Below are 22926 nucleotides of genomic sequence, written 5' to 3' on the forward strand. Positions count from 1 at the left end.
GAGAAGAAGTTCAAAATGTGTTTTCAAGATGGAGACTGTGGCTGCCATCTTGGATTTCAGATCGACCCGAAAAATAACAACACTTTGTCGGGACCATGTCAGGATCATTTCATGCAAGTTTCAGCCAAATCCCACTGGAAGAACTTGAGAAGAAGTTCAAAATGTGTTTTCAAGATGGCGGCTGTGGCGGCCATCTTTGATTTCGGATCGACCCGAAAAATAACAACACTTTGTCGGGACCATGTCAGGATCATTTCATGCAAGTTTCAGCCAAATCCGACTGGTAGAACTTGAGAAGAAGTTCAAAATGTGTTTTCAAGATGGCAGCTGTGGTGGCCATCTTGGATTTCTGTTCGACCCGAAAAATAACAACACTTTGTCGGGACCATGTCAGGATCATTTCATGCAAGTTTCAGCCAAATCGCACTGGTAGAACTTGAGAAGAAGTTCAAAATGTGTTTTCAAGATGGCGCCTGTGGCGGCCATCTTGGATTTCGGATCGACCCGAAAAATAACAACACTTTGTCGGGACCATGTCAGGATCATTTCATGCAAGTTTCAGCCAAATCGCACCGGTAGAACTTGAGAAGAAGTTCAAAATGTGTTTTCAAGATGGCGGCTGTGGCGGCCATCTTGGAATTTCGGATCGACCCGAAAAGTAACAACACTTTGTTGGGACCACGTCAGGATCATTTCATGCAAGTTTCAGCCTAATCGCACCGGTAGAACTTGAGAAGAAGTTCAAAATGTGTTTTCAAGATGGCGGCTGTGGCGGCCATCTTGGATTTCGGATCGACCCGAAAAATAACAACACTTTGTCGGGACCATGTCAGGATCATTTCATGCAAGTTTCAGCCAAATCGCACCGGTAGAACTTGAGAAGAAGTTTAAAATGTGTTTTCAAGATGGCGGCTGTGGCGGCCATCTTGGATTTCGGATCGACCCGAAAAATAACAACACTTTGTCGGGACCATGTCAGGATCATTTCATGCAAGTTTCAGCCAAATCGCACCGGTAGAACTTGAGAAGAAGTTCAAAATGTGTTTTCAAGATGGCGGCTGTGGCGGCCATCTTGGATTTCGGATCGACCCGAAAAATAACAACACTTTGTCGGGACCATGTCAGGATCATTTCATGCAAGTTTCAGCCAAATCGCACAGGTAGAACTTGAGAAGAAGTTTAAAATGTGTTTTCAAGATGGCGGCTGTGGCGGCCATCTTGGATTTCGGATCGACCCGAAAAATAACAACACTTTGTCGGGACCATCTCAGGATCATTTCAGGTAAGTTTCAGCTCAATCCCACTGGTCAAACTTGAGAAGAAGTTCAAAATGTGAAAAGTTAACGCACGGCGGACGGCGGACGGCGCACGGCGGACGGCGCACGGCGGCGCGCACGACGACGGACGAAACATGATGACTATAGGAAATTTTGGCAAACTTGTTCATTCTCATAAAAAACATAGGGAAGGGGGTCTATATATTGGTCTATGTTTCTTCTTCTTCTTGTATTCAATTCAATCTTTCCTGCTTCATTAATCATCAACATTTATGCTCAAAGACAAAGCTAGTTAAAATGATTTTGACAAACTACAATCAAGCAAATATTTAGAGCTTGGATACAGTTCTAACTCTAAAGAGTCTAAGAAAACTAGGCTGATAATTCTAAGGTCACCTATTTATCGACATCTCTTTTAAACACTCTTTCATGTATAGATTTGTACTTTTACAAACATCACTTAAAAGGCCAATAAAATTTATGGAGTTAAAAGAAAAAAAATTACACAGCTGAATGTCTCCACACCTGACCTTTAACCCCATCACCAGGTTACATAATCTGTTAACTCTGGTCTATGGCAGTTGGCAGTGTTGGGGCATGAAATCTGTTTGTAGAATTTATTTTTTGTACATGTGAGACTGAACTGAAATGCTCCCAATAAGATACTGGTTCTTTAGCAATCTAACACTTTTCTTACAAGTACAAATATTTGTGTTATTTCTGGTATTTTGTGCTTTAATAAAACTGCCTCTTCAAGAAAGAATTACATTACATAATTCTTGCCTTTAGAGTCTACATGGGGATAAAATGGAGTATGATACCAAAGTTATCCATATGTAACAGGGCGAGAGTATTGTGCCACCAATGGGGCTCGAACCGCGACCTCGGACTTACTGGTCCACCTAGGGCGAAGCTAGCAGGCGACCATATCACTATGTACAATTAAAATCTGCTACATCTATAAACAAGAGGCCCAAAGGGCCTTAACGGTCATCTGACTACCTTGACAATAGTAAAATTAATTATATATGGTGTCACTTTGCAGGATCATGTCAGGATCATTTTCAATTTCTTTCAACAAATTTTATTTCAAACAAGAGGCCCAAGGGCCTTTAAATATAGGAAATTAATTAGACATAGTGTCATGGTAGTCATCTTCGATTTGGGATCAACCAGAGATGTAACAATACTTTGTCTGGACCATGTCAGGATCATTTCATGCAAGTTTCAGCCAAATCCCTTCGGTAGAACTTGAGAATAAGTTCAAAATGTGTTTTCAAGATGGCGGCTGTGACGGCCATCTTGGATTTCGGATTGACCCGAAAAATAACAACACTTTGTCTGGACCATGTCAGGATCATTTCATGCAAGTTTCAGCGAAATTGCACCGGTAGAACTTGAGAAGAAGTTCAAAATGTGTTTTCAAGATGGAGACTGTGGCTGCCATCTTGGATTTCAGATCGACCCGAAAAATAACAACACTTTGTCGGGACCATGTCAGGATCATTTCATGCAAGTTTCAGCCAAATCGCACTGGTAGAACTTGAGAAGAAGTTCAAAATGTGTTTTCAAGATGGCGCCTGTGGCGGCCATCTTGGATTTCGGATCGACCTGAAAAATAACAACACTTTGTCGGGACCATGTCAGGATCATTTCATGCAAGTTTCAGCCAAATCGCACCGGTAGAACTTGAGAAGAAGTTCAAAATGTGTTTTCAAGATGGCGCCTGTGGCGGCCATCTTGGATTTCGGATCGACCCGAAAAATAACAACACTTTGTCTGGACCATGTCAGGATCATTTCATGCAAGTTTCAGCGAAATTGCACCGGTAGAACTTGAGAAGAAGTTTAAAATGTGTTTTCAAGATGGAGACTGTGGCTGCCATCTTGGATTTCAGATCGACCCGAAAAATAACAACACTTTGTCGGGACCATGTCAGGATCATTTCATGCAAGTTTCAGCCAAATCGCACTGGTAGAACTTGAGAAAAATCAAAATGTGTTTTCAAGATGGCGCCTGTGGCGGCCATCTTGGATTTCGGATCGACCCGAATAATAACAACACTTTGTCGGGACCATGTCAGGATCATTTCATGCAAGTTTCAGCCAAATCGCACCGGTAGAACTTGAGAAGAAGTTTAAAATGTGTTTTCAAGATGGCGGCTGTGGCGGCCATCTTGGATTTCGGATCGACCCGAAAAATAACAACACTTTGTCGGGACCATGTCAGGATCATTTCATGCAAGTTTCAGCCAAATCGCACCGGTAGAACTTGAGAAGAAGTTTAAAATGTGTTTTCAAGATGGCGGCTGTGGCGCCATCTTGGATTTCGGATCGACCCGAAAAAATAACAACACTTTGTCGGGACCATGTCAGGATCATTTCATGCAAGTTTCAGCCAAATCGCACCGGTAGAACTTGAGAAGAAGTTCAAAATGTGTTTTCAAGATGGCGGCTGTGGCGGCCATCTTGGATTTCGGATCGACCCGAAAAATAACAACACTTTGTCGGGACCATGTCAGGATCATTTCATGCAAGTTTCAGCCAAATCGCACCGGTAGAACTTGAGAAGAAGTTTAAAATGTGTTTTCAAGATGGCGGCTGTGGCGGCCATCTTGGATTTCGGATCGACCCGAAAAATAACAACACTTTGTCGGGACCATCTCAGGATCATTTCAGGTAAGTTTCAGCTCAATCCCACTGGTCAAACTTGAGAAGAAGTTCAAAATGTGAAAAGTTAACGCACGGCGGACGGCGCACGGCGCACGGTGGACGGCGCACGGCGGACGGCGCACGACGACGGACGAAACATGATGACTATAGGTCATCCTGACCCTTTGGGTCAGATGACCTAAAAACCCTTGAGTTTAGTTTTATCCTGATTGGTTGAGATAACCTTCTGTATGTATCCTTCAATAAGGTAGCCACCAGCTGCTCCAACCACCCAGGTCTGAACTTGGTCCCTTTGTCCATCCCGGTTACTTTTAAGCACATTGGGAGCTAATAGTATAAATATATGCTATTGTCTATATTTAAATACCATAATCAGGGCGCTCAAAAATTGAAGCAAATAAGGGGGAGCTTATAGGGATTTTGACCCCTTTTTGGCTCCGCTCCTCTGGCCCCAATTTGGGGGTCGGTTATCCATTTTGACCCATTTTGGCCCCATGACCAATATGGATATGATGTTAAAATGCTATTTCAGACTAATAATTCTAACCCAGTTTGACTAATTTCCTATGAAAAATAGGCAAATAATGTTCATAAATGTGTTTTCCCTGTATAAACTAATGTAAACTTGACCCCCTCTCCAGAGGGAAACATGAGACCCCAGGGTCATGTTATTCACAATTTTTGTAAAGGACTTTAAGACCTTTCCATCTATGCAGAGTATTTGATTCTACCGGTTCCAGAATTTCAGAAGATTTTTGAAGTTTTAGCCTATTTGACCCGTTTTGGCCCCACCCCTAAGGCCCCTGGGGATCAGTCATAGAAAATGTTGTAATAAGATTCAATGGCCATCACATTGGGATAATTCTGACTACAATTGACTAATTTTCTATTATAAAGACTACTGGTAAACAATGCTCAAAAATGTGTTTTCCCTATATAAACTACAGTAAACTTAACCACCTCCCCAGGGGAAACCTGAGACCCAAGGGTCATATAATTCACAATATTCATAAAACACCTTAAGACCTGTCCATCTGTGATGAGTATTTGATTCTACCATTTCTAGTTTTTAAGAAGAAGATTTTTAAAGTTTTAGCTTATTTGCCCCTTTTGGCCCCGCCCCTCTGCCCCTAGGGGGTTGACCAGGACCAATATAAATATGATATTAAAATGTTATTTCAGGCTAATAATTCTAAACAAGTTTGACTCACTTCCTATAAAAATTGAGCAAAAAATGTTCATAAATGTGTTTTCCCTGTATAAACTATAGTAAACTTGACCCCCTCCCCAGGGGGAAACGTAAAACCCCAGGGTCATATAATTCACAATTTTTGTAAAGGACCTCAAGACCTTTTCATCTATGAAAAGTATGTGATTCTACCATTTCCAGAATTTCAGAAGAAGATTTTTGAAGTTATAGCCTATTTGACCCCTTTTGACCCCGTCCCTAAGGCCCCTGGGGGTCAGTCATGGAAAATTGGTTAATAGGATTCAATGACCATCTCATACTGATAATTCTGACAATATTTGACTCATTTCCTATTACAAATGATCAAATAATACTCAAAAATGTGTTTTCCTTATATAAACTATAGTAAACTTAACCCCCTCCCCAGGGGGAAACCTGAGACCCCAGGGTCATATAATTCACAATTTTTGTAAAGGTCCTTAGGACCTTTCTATCTATGAAGAGTATTTAATTCCATCACATCTGTGAGTGGAGAAGATGATTTTTGAAATTTTAGTCAATTTTACCCCTTTTGGCCCCTCCCATAGCTCCCTGGGGGGTGGGGACCATATAATTCACAATTTTGATTGGCCTTATGCCTTAGAAGGTTTGTGCAAAATTTCATTGAAATTGCTTCAGCAGTTTTGGAGAAGAAGTCGAAAATGTAAATTGTTTACGGACATACGACGGACGACGGACGACGCACGACGACGGACAAAAGGCGATTAGAATAGGTCACTTGAGACTTTGTCTCAGGTGCCCTAAACAGGGGGAGGGGCACATGTAGGGATGGGGGCACTTACTGGGGGCGAATAAGGTATGTGTAAATATGACCGATAGAGATAAAAGATATTAGGAACCATAGTCAATGTTATGATTGCATTATACAAGTGAAGACAATAGCTGGAGATGTTATGTAACTTTCTGTGTCAGTCACAGTTGGTAAGTTAGGTTTCATGCTCTAAATCATCTATTAAACACACTCATGCTGGGAGATCTGATGGGATGACTGTTTAAAGGAACCAAATAAACTACAGTATCTTAAATTCTGTCAAAGAGTTCCACCCAAACTTCCTAGAGACATGCTGACATCTAGGACAGCCTCGTCTGTCAAACGACTTTGAGTAAGGTCCTGAAGCTGTAGAAACCGTAAATTGAGATCCATTTTATCATTACTCCTCTAAAATCTTTTTCTGGTGTCCGTTTCAGTGTGATTTACCAAAACATTCATTAAAATACTTTCCATGATCAAAATAGTAAAGTTCTCTAACGGAATCATTAACTTTATTTCACAAACATCTGTTTTCCTTAAGTAAGTTACCGTTAACATGAGATTGGGAAGCATTAGCAGTCGGAGTAATTAAAGACCTTAATGTTTTTATTTTTAGCTATTTGTAAAACACCCAGGCAAACGAGCAAACGGCAAAGGGAAAAACTCGGTCAAACACATTTAGTCACCGTATAATGTAAATGTTGTGAATTAGCTACACAAGAGTCTGGGTTAAAGTGATGAGGTCAGAGTCAAAACAAGGGCCATGAAAACATTTTTAAAGCGACCTCGCATAGATGAATGTACTGAATACAAGACTGGTATATTGCATTTTTCCATCAATTATTGCACATTATTTTGTTAAATATCCTGGCTCTGATTTCTACATGGAAACAAAAAGCACAGACTTCAGTCATCTTTATGAAACTTTGGTACATTTTTTTTACTTAGTTTGTTTTGAGAAAACGAAGCCAGGAATGTGCTGATGCATGTATTGTATAGAATCTGATGATACAAATTTTGTTGACTAGTCCCCCTCCTCTTGACTCCCAATAAACACACTGAAGTGGTACTTATACTGAAGTAGCAGTAACACAAGCCTATGACACTGACTGATATTCCTGTTTGTTTGTAAGTCCCAAGGTCAAGGTGACAGAGGTCACTTTCATTATTATATATATATCAGCAACATTGTCCTATGACAGAGGTCACTTTTATTATTATATATACCAGCAATATTGTCCTACCGTCAATAGTATATGAACTCCTTCGCCAGATTCATTAAATACTACGTCAATAGTATCTGAACTCCTTCACCGGATTCATTAAATACTACGTCAATAGTATCTGAACTCCTTCACCGGATTCATTAAATACTACGTCAATAGTATCTGAACTCCTTCGCCAGATTCATTAAATACTACGTCAATAGTATCTGAACTCCTTCACCGGATTCATTAAATACTACGTCAATAGTATCTGAACTCCTTCACCGGATTCATTAAATACTACGTCAATAGTATCTGAACTCCTTCGCCAGATTCATTAAATACTACGTCAATAGTATCTGAACTCCTTCACCGGATTCATTAAATACTGCATACATTTAGACATAAATATATATTGTTTGGTTTTCATGGTAATTGAGGAAAAGTACACATTGATAAGGCTAAAATTAATAACTATCAAATGCATTTGTCATTCATATTTCAGGGATAACAGCCTATTGTTTTCATAGGACTGAAATTTTTGCTATTATACCGATCATGGAATTTGTTGCAAAACTTTGTTAGTAACATATATGAAGATAGATGAAAAAAATATTATTTTACAGTACTAGCAAAACTTTTATCACATTAAAATGATTCTGTATAAAAATTGAAACAAGAGGCCCAAAAGGCCTTAACGGTCATCTGACTACCTTGGCAATAGTAAAATTAATTTTATATGGTGTCACTTTGTAAGGACCATGTCAGGATCATTTTCAATTTCTTTCAACAAATTTTATTTCAAACAAGAGGCCCAAGGGCCTTAACATGTAGAAAATTAATTAAATATAGTGTCATGGTAGCCATCTTCGATTTCATATCGACCCGAAAAATAACAACACTTTGTCAGGACCATGTCAGGATCATTTCATGCAAGTTTCAGCCAAATCGCACCGGTAGAACTTGGGAAGAAGTTCAAAATGTGTTTTCAAGATGGCGGCTGTGGCGGCCATCTTGGATTTTCGGATCTTGGATTTTCGGATCGACCCGAAAAATAAAAACACTTTGTCAGGACCATGTCAGGATCATGTCATGCAAGTTTCAGCCAAATCGCACTTGTAGAACTAGAGAAGAAGTTCAAAATGTGAAAAGTTAACGCATGGCGCACGGCGCATGGCGGACAACAACGGACGAAACATGACGACCATAGGTCATCCTGACCCTTCGGGTCAGATGACCTAAAAATAGTTTCTACACCAGAAAAAAAAGCAAGTGTTCATAACATGACTTCACAGTTTGGTGATATTTAACTTAAGGATGTGTTTGCGAAGGTCAAGCAGTTTGAAATATTCGTGTGCATTTTTATAATGGCTACTGAAGATTTAATGGCTTGATGTACTCACTCCTCATCCCCTTTATCAGAACTATGTACCAAATCAAGATGCTGTGCTACCCTGTCTGTGATATGGAATTTTCGTGAAACATTTTCATTACCCCTGAAAAAAGATAGCGAGTGAGCTACTGAACTCTTGATTTTGATAATTTTTGGTGAGAAGAAGCTGACAGGCGATAAATATAATTAAAAGCAAGCAATCTGGCTTCAAATAGGCTCAAAAGACATTCCAGTGTGGATCTAGTGTTTCTAACGACATTCCAGATAGAATGTTATTGTTCACACGAATGTTTATACCAGGATATGACACGAATGTTTATACCAGGATATGACATCAATGGATTCAGTTCTGTGAGAACCATATAAGACTGTGAAGTAAGAACATGACAAACTACACGTTCTTATTAAAACATTTTTGCTTCCAATTCACCGCACCAAAATCAAAGTCTTTAAAAAGCTTTACGAACTTAAAGAATAGCATGATTCAACAAAACCCACCCATGACTCACCATTGCAGGATTGGCTGAGACCTCCAGACTCCCAAACCTGCAGGTACCTGTCGGCATGTCAACAAACAAACCCTTTGAGTCATTAAGGGCTGATAAACTTAATTATCTCAGATTAAAGGATCTGTCAAGCTGTCATGTCATTTTAACTTTTGGGGTTAAGGTTTAATTTATGCTACAGAAACATTTAGAGGGAGATGGATAGAAGTTAAAAAAAATTCTTGCAGACTTTGATGAAGAGCCTTTTTCAAATTATAAAGTTAAATCATAGTTGATATATATGTAACTCGAGCTAGCTAATCAACAGCCACTGCCATATGTGTTACTTCCCTTCATCAGACATTTCCCTTGAAATTTCATAATGAGCTGTTCTATCCTTAGAATTCAAAGAGTTCAAAGGAGTCTTTAGGGATGAAATTAACAAATTGTTGACAATAAATGATTGGAGATTTTTGTAACACTTGAAATCATCTGGAATCTAACCACATCCAGCAACCACACACAATTCCAATGTTCATGCTTTGAGAATGACTTTGGTCAAAACTTCATACAAGTTATTCTAACCAATTCCATCATTAACCTGCATTTGTTTTCTTTCAAATTTCTGAATCAATTTGGCTTATCTAAGGCAGTCTGGTAAAGGTTTATTTTAGTACAGATGGAGGCCATTCTTTTATTTGGGCAAAATGAATTGGCATAATTACCCAAGGATTATTGCTATTGGTCGAAAGTCAGATCTCTGAACCCATTAATTTGTATATAACAAGAAGAAATTGTTTTTCACCACCCATATAAGGAAAGTTAAGGTTGTCACAAACCATATAAGGAAATTCAAGGTTGTCACCACCCTTATAAGGGAAGTCAATATTATCCACCACCCATATAAGGAAGGTCAAGGTTGTCACCACCCATATAAGGAAAGTCAAGCTTGTCACTACCCATATAAGAAAGGTCAAGGTTATCACCATCCATATAAGGAAAGTCAAGGTTGTCACCAACCATATAAGGAAAGTCAAGGTTGTCACCACCCATATAAGGGAAGTCAAGATTGCCACCACCCATATTAGGGAAGTCAAGGTTGTCACCACCCACATTAGGAAAGTCAAGGCTTATTACAACCCATATAAGGAAAGTCAAGGTTGTCACCACCCATATAAGGAAAGTTAGGTTGTCATCACCCATATAAGGAAAGTCAAGGTTATCACAACCTATACAAGGAAAGTCAAGGTTGTCACCAAACATATAAGGAAAGTCAAGTTTGTCTACACCCATATTAGGGAAAGTCAAGGTTGACACCACCCATATAAGGAAATTCAAGGTTGTCACCACCCTTATAAGGGAAGTCAAGATTATCCACCACCCATATAAGGAAAGTCAAGGTTGTCACCACCCATATAAGGAAAGTCAAGCTTGTCACTACCTATATAAGAAAGGTCACGGTTGTAACCACCCACATAAGGAAAGTCAAGGTTGTCACCACCCATATAAGGAAAGTTAAGGTTGTCATCACCCATATAAGGAAATTCAAGGTTATCACAACCCATATAAAGAAAGTCAAGGTTGTCACCATCCATATAATGAAAGTCAAGGTTATTCGGCACCCATATTAGGGAAGTCAAGGTTGTCACCATCCATATAAGGAAAGTCAAGGTTGTCACCACCCATATTAGGGAAAGTCAAGGTTGTCACCACCCACATTAGGAAAGTCAAGGCTTTTTACCACCGATATAAGGAAAGTCAAGCTTGTCACCACCCATACAAGGAAAGTCAAGCTTGTCACCACCCATATAAGGGAAGTCAAGATTGTGACCAACCATATAAGGAAAGTCAAGGTTGTCACCACCCATATAAGGAAAGTCAAGGTTGTCACAAACCATATAAGGAAATTCAAAGTTGTCACCACCCTTATAAGGTAAGTCAATATTATCCACCACCCTTATAATGAAAGTCAAGGTTATTCACCACCCATATTAAGGAAAGTCAAGGTTGTCACCACCCACATTAGGAAAGTCAAGGCTTTTTACCACCGATATAAGGAAAGTCAAGCTTGTCACCACCCATACAAGGAAAGTCAAGCTTGTCACCACCCATATAAGGGAAGTCAAGATTGTCACCAACCACATTAGGAAAGTCAAGGTTGTCACCACCCATATAAGGAAAGTCAAGGTTGTCACCACCCATATAAGGAAAAACAAGGTTGTCACCACCCATATTAGGGAAGTCAAGGTTGTCACCAACCATATTAGGGAAAGTCAAGGTTGTCACCACCCATATAAGGGAAGTCAAGATTGTCACCAACGACATTAGGAAAGTCAAGGTTGTCACTAACCATATAAGGGAAGTCAGGATTGCCACCACCCACATTAGGGAAGTCAAGGTTGTCACCACCCACATTAGGAAAGTCAAGGCTTTTTACCACCCATATAAGGAAAGACAAGGTTGTCACCACCCATCTATGGAAAGTTAAGGTGGTCACCACTCATATAAGGAAAGTCAAGGTTATCACAACCTATATAAGGAAAGTCAAGGTTATCACAACCTATATAAGGAAAGTCAAGGTTATTCACCACCCATATCAGGAAAGTCAAGGTTGTCACCACCCATATAAGGAAAGTCAAGGTTGTCACCACCCATATAAGGAAAGTCAAGGTTGTCACCACCCATATAAGGAAAGTCAAGGTTATCACAACCTATATAAGGAAAGTCAAGGTTATTCACCACCCATATCAGGAAAGTCAAGGTTGTCACCACCCATATAAGGGAAATCAAGATTGTATCCACCCATATAAAGATTTGTTATGGACTAAGTTATGTATAGCAAGACAATACATAAGAGATGACTAAGTTGTCATAACAAGTTTAAGATGGAGATGAGTTGACAAGCAAACATTTGAATATGAACTAGTTTTTGGACAACTGGACATCACAGTGACTTACCAAAGGAAATCAGACTTAGGTAATTTTAGGTAAATTTTATAATCAAGGCACATTGTATCACTTCCTAAAACTTGTAATTGTCTAGATGAACAAAACACCAGCACACCTGCAGAGATAAATGGAAAGTGACACACAAGATATTACAGGTGACTGGATGAGGATTAAAGTGCAGGTATATTGTACTCTAAACCATCAATATCAATTATGAACTTCAAAAAATAAATCAAATCATCATATCACAAAATGAATGATGTTTGAGTACCATTTCCTGGTTCAAATTACATATCTACATTTTGCATTCACTGGCAATTTTTTTTCTTCATTTTCTTTCTCATTTCTTTCTGAAAGGAAACTTAATTAATGCTTCTAATGAGCATAACTTCATTCTACCTTACAGAACCCATGTAATGTGTCATTTAATCCTTTAAAATGTCTGTGATGTCCCTATCTGTCAATACTCATCCTCCCACTATACTTAGCATTGGTTATATGAAGTATCCTGCTTCATTCATGATATATCTGTGGATTAACAACATAAGTAAAAGTGTTTATCTTACCTGTCAGGACAGTCAGATATAATTAAATCCTGTATCAGAGCTAGTTTACATACATCTTTCTCTCTGAGTCATTAAATCATTCAAAATGTCGGTGGCCCGGTAGGTGTTATATCCTCCCCTCGGCCAGGTGTCTACCCCAGGTAAGTACAGGTAGATAAACGAGCACCCACAGATAGCACATTAGCTCAGCATTATCTCAGGTATGGGAGATAACTAGACAATACACTACAGGTATCTCAATAAACTTTTGACAGCCACCAATGATAACATGAACTTATAAACAGCAGAGATTCTATCAACCAAATACTTGATTAATACAACTAGTATTGTTGTTACTAAATATTGATTATAAAAAAGGCCTGAAAGGCCTGCATACTCAGCCTGTTCTTTATTGCATGTTTGGTACATTTCCATCAAGAATAGTCGCTGTAAATTTCAAGATTTAATAACACATGTATTCCTTTTTATACTGCTATAAATAAAATCTGCCATAGATACCACCTCTGTATAAAGACCACCTCTGTATAAAGACCACCTCTATATAAAGACTACCTGCTTGATAAGACTACTTTTTTAAGGTCCAAAATGGTCAATCTCAATACAATACCCTGTGTATATAAGACCAAAGGCTATATAAATCATTTCAGCTTTAATAACACAAGCCCATCGTAAGCTATTTAATCTATAAAATAAAAAATCATTGTGGCATCATTATCTAAAGACTACATCAGGTTACCTGGTACAATGTATACCTATATACTGTGACATTAAAACATTTAAGGTTGTTCACATGCTCCATCACATAATCATATCATTATACATGTCCTAACTGCATGTCAGCCTATTTAGGAGGTTACGTACCTAACATAGTATAATGTACCACATCATTAATAGCATGCCTCTTAACATTTATTGAATGGTTGCATGGTCTAGCCTTTCACCTAACTGGCAGGGGTTTGATTCTCACCAACATGGACATCATTGGTGGAAAAGTTCAGGTCCCCTAGGATGGGTTTTGTGATAATATAGCCCCTCTTGTTCTTACATTCTCCCTGGGCAATCAAAGTAAGTTTGACTTGACAAGTGATGTCAAATAAAGTGTTTAGGTTTTTTCAATCTTTCTTACCCATATAATGTAGTTTAGACAATTTGTAAACAAATGGTTTCCGACTTGATAAAAGAACTAACAAGATGTGTAATTAAGATAGGGTAAAGGTGACTTTTTTCTTGTCGCTCTATATATCATTTTTTTATTATCATTGTGTATTTATTCAGTTGTGACAAACTTTGAACATCCCTATGATCTCTTGTTAACACGGATTACCTTATATCTAGTAACGAAGGTATGCACGTTAAACCACAAAGCACCTGAAAACATACTATAAAACTTTAGGTAGCCAAGATCTCTATCATGCAGAGGCTTTACTTTTCGGCGGTAAACACTTAAAACATCCACAAATTTTAACAAGATATACAAGTGTAAAATATTTCACTACAGCATTCCAGAGATTCCAGAAATTCTAATCCCCACACAAAGTACATAGTTGTGGTAATTGTATATATTACACAAGTCATTAATTTGTTACAACAATGTACAGTATATCATCAAACAAACTTCTAACCCATTTTGAAGATGTCTCGACATATCACCATATCAGATTTGTATTTCTTCAATGATCAGACTATCTGGCCAGATTTAAAACACCTCCAATTTCATGACATCAGCTCTAAATGATGGTCTAGGCCTTAAAACAAGGTAATAAGTCCCTTTCTATCAATTATTTCATGACAAGAAATGTCCTTATACGTAAGTTAAAAGCCTATACCTCTATAAATGAAAGCTTGACGTTGGGACAGGATGGAAAGTGATTGGACAGGACACACTACAGGACAAGCGGGGACAGGATTGGACAGGACACACTACAGGACAAGTGGGGACAGGATTAGACAGGACACACTACAGGACAAGCGGGGACAGGATTAGACAGGACACACTACAGGACAAGTGGGGACAGGATTAGACAGGACATACTACAGGACAAGCGGGGACAGGATTAGACAGGACACACTACAGGACAAGTGGGGACAGGATTAGACAGTACACACTACAGGACAAGCGGGGACAGGATTGGACAGGACACACTACAGGACAAGCGGGGACAGGATTAGACAGGACACACTACAGGACAAGCGGGGACAGGATTAGACAGGACACACTACAGGACAAGCGGGGACAGGATTGGACAGGACACACTACAGGACAAGCGGGGACAGGATTAGACAGGACACACTACAGGACAAGCGGGGACAGGATTAGACAGGACACACTACAGGACAAAAGGGGACAGGATTAGACAGGACACACTACAGGACAAGCGGGGACAGGATTAGACAGGACACACTACAGGACAAGGGGGACAGGATTAGACAGGACACACTACAGGACAAGGGGGACAGGATTAGACAGGACAACTACAGGACAAGGGGACAGGATTAGACAGGACACACTACAGGACAAGCGGGGACAGGATTAGACAGGACACACTACAGGACAAGTGGGGACAGGATTAGACAGGACACACTACAGGACAAGCGGGGACAGGATTAGACAGGACACACTACAGGACAAGCGGGGACAGGATTAGACAGGACACACTACAGGACAAGTGGGGACAGGATTAGACAGGACACACTACAGGACAAGCGGGGACAGGATTAGACAGGACACACTACAGGACAAGCGGGGACAGGATTAGACAGGACACACTACAGGACAAGCGGGGACAGGATTAGACAGGACACACTACAGGACAAGCGGGGACAGGATTAGACAGGACATACTACAGGACAAGCGGAGACAGGATTAGACAGGACACACTACAGGACAAGCGGGGACAGGATTAGACAGGACACACTACAGGACAAGCGGGGACAGGATTAGACAGGACACACTACAGGACAAGCGGGGACAGGATTAGACAGGACACACTACAGGACAAGCGGGGACAGGATTAGACAGGACACACTACAGGACAAGCGGGGACAGGATTAGACAGGACACACTACAGGACAAGCGGGGACAGGATTAGACAGGACACACTACAGGACAAGCGGGGACAGGATTAGACAGGACACACTACAGGACAAGCGGGGACAGGATTAGACAGGACACACTACAGGACAAGCGGGGACAGGATTAGACAGGACACACTACAGGACAAGCGGGGACAGGATTAGACAGGACACACTACAGGACAAGCGGGGACAGGATTAGACAGGACACACTACAGGACAAGCGGGGACAGGATTAGACAGGACACACTACAGGACAAGCGGGGACAGGATTAGACAGGACACACTACAGGACAAGCGGGGACAGGATTAGACAGGACACACTACAGGACAACGGGGACAGGATTGACAGGACAACTACAGGACAAGGGGGACAGGATAGAAGAACAGGACAAGGGGGACAGGATTAGACAGGACACACTACAGGACAAGCGGGGACAGGATTAGACAGGACACACTACAGGACAAGCGGGGACAGGATTGACAGGACACAACAGGACAAGCGGGGACAGGATTAGACAGGACACACTACAGGACAAGGGGGACAGGATTAGACAGGACACACTACAGGACAAGCGGGGACAGGATTAGACAGGACACACTACAGGACAAGAGGGGACAGGATTGACAGGACATACTATGGACAAGGGGGGTATGACAGGAGAGGACAAGGGACAGGATTGGACAGGACATAATATGGGACAAGAGGGGACAGGATTAGACAGGACATATTATGGAACAAGAGGGGACAGGATTAGACAGGACATAATATGGGACAAGAGGGGACAGGAAATAATATGGGTCAGCAGGAAATGGACAGGATTGGACAGGGACATACTATGGGACAAAGGAGACTGGATTGGACAGGACATACTATGGGACAAAAGGGACAGTATTGGACAGAAAATACCATGGGACAAAAGGGGACAGGATTTGACAGGACATACCATGGGACAAAAGGGGACAGGATTTGACAGGACATACCATGGGACAAAAGGGGACAGGATTTGACAGGACATACATGGACAAGGGCAGGATTGGACAAGAAGGGGACAGGATTGGACAGGACATACTATGGGACAAGAGGGGACAGGATTGGACAGGAAATAATATGGGACAAAAGGGGACAGGATTGGACAGGACATATTATGGGACAAGAGGGGACAGGATTGGACAGGAAATAATATGGGACAAAAGGGGACAGGATTGGACAGGACATATCATGGGACAAAAGGGGACAGGATTGGACAGGACATATTATGGAACAAGAGGGGACAGGATTGGACAGGAAATAATATGGGACAAAAGGGGACAGGATTGGACAGGAAATTATATGGGACTAAAGGGGACAGGATTGGACAGGAAATTATATAAGACAAAAGGGGACAGGATTGGACAGGAAATATATGGGACAAAAGGGGACAGGATTGGACAGGAAATTATATGGGACAAAAGGGGACAGGATTGGACAGGAAATTATATAAGACAAAAGGGGACAGGATTGGACAGGGCATATCATGGGACAAGAGAGGACAGAAAGTACAACTGTGGGTTACAATATGTCCTCTTTCCTCATTTCATGATGGGGCATAAACAGTTAATCACAGAAATAGAAAACTTGATAAAGGCAGAGCGAAACAGTTTATAGGGTTGGTCCCAACACCGAGGGAAAGAGTTTTGACTGTTGACTGAAAAGGTATGAAACAACTGTATACTATCATATCTGTAAAAAGTCTCCATTTAGAGATTTTATCATAATAATATTTTTTATCATAAATGCACCATGATTATGCCAGCAATAAAAGCTTAATGTTGTTGACATTTATGTATTATAAAACATTAATATAGAAAATCCATTGTATTGCATAAAATGTAAACATGCAAGAGTGATTTCCCTTTTAAATCCGTGCTGATCCAAATTGATTTTAGCTCTCACAGAACTTTTAACAAAGAGCTTTATCCAAAACCATTATATGTGTTACAAATTACTTAATGATCTGGTAAAATAAAACTCATTAAACACGAAATTTTGTCCTTTTTCATAAAACATGTTGGGAGGGATGAGCTTCTTCAGCACTTATTGATTTCTTGGATGTGAACCAGACAGTTGCCAATGTTACGTGGATAGTGTCTAGCCAAACCTATTGATAAAATAGAAATATTGGGGAAAATTGTATACACAGACACACACTTGTCTGGAGGAAAAGTCTTCCTGTTCATGGGGAGGCCTTGCATGCACAGCCTTATTGTCACACATCATTTCAATGAAGTTCATATGAGTAAGGGATCGATTTGGACTTGGCAAAAAAAATCTTGATGGTCGTTACACCCTACGCCTTCTGTGATAAAATTACAAATACGATTATGTGACAAAGGACTGCACATCTCAGCAATAGATTTGTACTTCTATATATTGGTTTGTCGATCTACATTGAATGGGATTATATCCCTTGGCAATGCACTTTGTTAAATTACTAGATATATTGTTCAGCTCATGGAAAACTTGAATTACAGCTCACGGAATACCTAAATAACGAAGTGTTTCAATGTAATTATTTAGTGTGGTGTCATTAATTTATTACCTTATTAGCCACTCTAGATCCTTACAAGTTACGAAAAGACTGCTATGTGTTGTCGCAGCTAGAGGACAGTCAGAGTACCTGAAGCAAAACCTTCAACCTAGCAGCATGTTCAGCACCCATTATGTTTGTAATAATAGATATATATATAATACATATAACTAGAACTGACATCCAGGAAGCCAACTTATAACATTATACTGATGTGTCTACAGTTCGACAAACAGACAGAAATCTGAATCCAATATACCCCCATCCCCCACACCCCCACCAGTAACTTCATTGTTTGGGAGTGGGGGTTAACGTTATAATTGATAATCTGTAACTAATTACATATATTTTGTTTAACAGTAACATATGTCTTAAATTATGAATGTCCAGGCTGACATAAGTATTACAACATCTGCCTCAAAGGGAAGACACTAACAGACAGCTCTGAAATGTCAGTATCTCCTGAGTGAATGCTTTAAAAAAAAAACTTTTCTCCATAACTTGAGTCACCATATTGTCAGGTTTAGTAACAAATCTGAAAACTACCACATCTGTACAGCAGGGCCATGTTACCATGGTAACCGATAGGTCCTGGGCCCTATGATATTATGGGTGACATGATACTCGGTAGGATCACCCTAAACCCAACAGATGTTCATGTGTCAACTTAAAGTCTCAGGCCTAAAACTCCTTCTCTGTTATACTATGTTTGCCACTTCCTATGTAATATCAATTACGTCAACTATCGACTCACTTTCAAAAATGTCACTTTACTGTCCAAAGAGACAATACCGTATTTACTCAATAAGCAACCCTTATCCCTATAAAGGCCCCTCCCCCTTCTTAAGGCCTTGATTTCAGTGATGCAGACTGAAAATATGAAAACCTTTATAATAACTGTCTTTATTTGATTTATTTTTGCAAACTGACTGATGGCTTACTAAATTGTCTAATAATTTTATGAAAGGCTAGTCAACATTTGGTTCTATTAAGCGCCCTGGGTGTTTATTGTGTTAATTATGGTATTTCCACTTGGCGTTCGCTATCTGCTAGTTTGCAGATCATGAGTGCAACACAGAAAAAAATAATGCAGCAAAATCAAATCTAAAAGAGTATTCCTGCTGTTGTGATGTTCCGTTTAAACAGATGATGAATTGTCTGGTTCAACAGAAGCTGTGCACTTGAAGAAATTCACAAAGTTTTTTGAACTTGCCATTTTTTGTTTGCAAGATCATGATGATATCATGAAATACATCATAGCTTGTCAGGGTCAAAGATCCTTTTTAAATTATGTAAATTAAAGTAATGTACATTATAATTGTTATGGTTTAAATCTCAGGACTGAAGGAGCATACAGTACTTATAATTCTCTCACAACACAATTAGAGGGAAATAACAAGCTGAGCAGTGAGACTCAATACTGGAGTGGTATATAACTGATAGGCTCCCATTGTTTTATAATTGTCTAGACGTTTTAGATCTAATGGAAATGTTGTTCTGTTAATTTCAGATCTCCAGAGATTTGTGTATAACATCCATCTGCAGAAACGATGAACATCAAAATATGACATGTCATAATATGATGTATATCCCTCGCTAACCATATGTCTAGAGGTGTGAGTCACCTGTCAACTTCTGTCCTGTAATATTACACTCAAATCATCAAACTGCATTCAACTCATTCACCCCTCAAGACACATTTGAACTCTTCCATTTCAAACGATGGAAAAGTTCATTATGAATTTCCAGAGGTGAATGAGTTAATTCTGTTTATAGCAAAGGTCATACTAAACATCACTTATCAGATAAAAGCTCAATCACTAAAAATTGATTTACTGTTTTTTCAATAATTAATTTCTGTAAAACAGTTATAAAAAGGGCCTATGATATATATGTAAACCGTGATTTAAAAAGTATGGTGAAAGGTTATACGTATATGTGAAGCGTGGTTACAAATCTGCACATTGACCAGCAGAGGGGATCAGTGATATGTGAAGCATTATATAAGAACAGTGATATCATATATCAAGCATGGGAACAAGTGATATGTGAAACATAGGGACTAGTGATATGTGAAGAATGATGTCTAGTGACACAGTGATATGGGAGTCATATCATGGAGACCATTGATATGGGAGGTATGATATGGAGACCATTGATATGGGAGGTATGATATAGAGACCAGTGATATAGGAGGTATGATATGGGGACCAGTGATATGGGAGACATGATATGGAGACCAGTGATATGGGAGGTATGATATGGGGACCAGTGATATGGGAGACATGATATGGAGACCATTGATATGGGAGGTATAATATGGAGACCAGTGATATGAGATATGATATGAAGACCTTATGGGAGATATTATATGGAGACCAGTGATATGGGAGGTATGATATAGAGACCAGTGATATGGGAGACATGATATGGAAACCAGTGATATGGGAGACATGATATGGAGACCAGTGATATGAGAGGTATGATATGGGGACCAGTGATATGGGAGGTATGATATGGAGACCAGTGATATGAGACATGATATGGAGACCTTTGATATGGGAGATATTATATGGAGACCAGTGATATGAGACATGATATAGAGACCAGTGATAAGGGAGCTATGATATGGGGACCAGTGATATAGGAGGTATGATATGGGGACCAGTGATATGGGAGGCATGATATAGAGACCAGTGATATGGGAGACATGATATGGAAACCAGTGATATGGGAGATATGATATAGAGACCAGTGATATGGGAGACATGATATCAAGAACAGTGACATGGGAGGTTTGATATGGGGACCAGTGATATAGGAGGTATGATATGGGGACCAGTGATATGGGAGGTATGATATGGAGACCAGTGATATGGAAGACATGATATGGAGACCAGTGATATGGGGACATGATATGGAGACCAGTGATATGGGAGGTATGATATGGGGACCAGTGGTATGGGAGGTATGATATAGAGACCAGTGATATGGGAGACATGATATGGAGACCAGTGATATGGGAGGTATGATATAGAGACCTGTGACATGGGAGGTTTGATATGGGGACAAGTGATATGGGAGGAATGATATAGAGACTAGTGACATGGGAGGTTTGATATGGGGACCAGTGATATGGGAGGTATGATATGGGGACCAGTGATATGGGAGGTATGATATAGAGACCAGTGACATGGGAGGTTTGATATGGGGACCAGTGATATGGGAGGTATGATATGGGGACCAGTGATATGGGAGGTATGATATGGAGACCAGTGATATGGGAGGTATGATATGGAGACCAGTGATATGGGAGTATGATAGACAGTGTTGGAGTGATATGACAGTGATATGGGGATGATATGGAGACCAGTGATATGGGAGACATGATATAGAGACCAGTGATATGGGAGGTATGATATGGGGACCAGTGATATGGGAGGTATGATATAGAGACCAGTGATATGGGAGGTATGATATGGAGACCAGTGATATGGGAGGTATGATATAGAGACCAGTGATATGGGAGGTATGATATAGAGACCAGTGATATGGGAGGTATGATATAGAGACCAGTGTATGGAGGTATGATATGAGACCAGTGATATGGGAGGTATGATATAGAGACCAGTGATATGGGAGGTATGATATAGAGACCAGTGATATGGGAGGTATGATATAGAGACCAGTGATATGGGAGGTATGATATAGAGACCAGTGATATGGGAGGTATGATATAGAGACTAGTGACATGGGAGGTTTGATATGGGGACCAGTGATATGGGAGGTATGATATGGGGACCAGTGATATGGGAGGTATGATATGGAGACCAGTGATATGGGAGACATGATATGGAGACCAGTGATATGGGAGATTTGATATAGAGACCAGTGATATAGGAGGTATGATATAGAGACCAGTGATATGGGAGGTATGATATAGAGACCAGTGATATGGGAGGTATGATATAGAGACCAGTGATATGGAGATATGATATAGAGACCAGTGATAGGAGGATGATATAGAGACCAGTGTATATAGACAGTGATATGGAGGTATGATATAGAGACCAGTGATATGGGAGGTATGATATAGAGACCAGTGATATGGGAGGTATGATATAGAGACCAGTGATATGGGAGGTATGATATAGAGACCAGTGATATGGGAGGTATGATATAGAGACCAGTGATATGGGAGGTATGATATGGGGACCAGTGATATGGGAGGGGTATGATATAGAGACCAGTGATATGGGAGGTATGATATACAGACCAGTGATATGGGAGGTATGATATACAGACCAGTGATATGGGAGGTATGATATACAGACCAGTGATATGGGAGTATGATATAAGACCAGTGATATGGGAGGTATGATATAGAGACTAGTGATATGGGAGGTATGATATGGAGACCAGTGATATAGGAGGTATGATATAGAGACCAGTGATATGGGAGGTATGATATAGAGACCAGTGATATGGGAGGTATGATATGGAGACCAGTGATATAGGAGGTATGATATAGAGACCAGTGATATAGGAGGTATGATATGGGGACCAGTGATATGGGAGGTATGATATAGAGACCAGTGATATAGGAGGTATGATATAGAGACCAGTGATATGGGAGGTATGATATGGGGACCAGTGATATGGGAGGTATGATATAGAGACCAGTGATATAGGAGGTATGATATAGAGACCAGTGATATAGGAGGTATGATATGGGGA

The 22926-nt window shown here is 40.1% G+C and overlaps 1 protein-coding gene across 14 annotated transcripts in view; it reads right to left on the minus strand.

The window, feature by feature from the left end:
• The window catches only part of LOC138329296 (xin actin-binding repeat-containing protein 2-like), a 141151-nt gene that overhangs the window by 117357 nt on the left and 868 nt on the right, over nt 1-22926 (minus strand). The window contains exon 1 of one of the 14 annotated variants that reach the window (XM_069276176.1): nt 12548-12692. The exons of the other annotated variants lie outside the window; for them this stretch is intronic. The gene's annotated coding sequence lies outside the window, so the exon portion shown is untranslated. Of the gene's footprint in view, nt 1-12547; nt 12693-22926 lie in introns of those variants that run through there. 14 annotated transcript variants of the gene reach the window in all.

The sequence above is a fragment of the Argopecten irradians genome, chromosome 8 (assembly GCF_041381155.1).
Source record: "Argopecten irradians isolate NY chromosome 8, Ai_NY, whole genome shotgun sequence".
Lineage (NCBI taxonomy): Eukaryota > Metazoa > Mollusca > Bivalvia > Pectinida > Pectinidae > Argopecten > Argopecten irradians.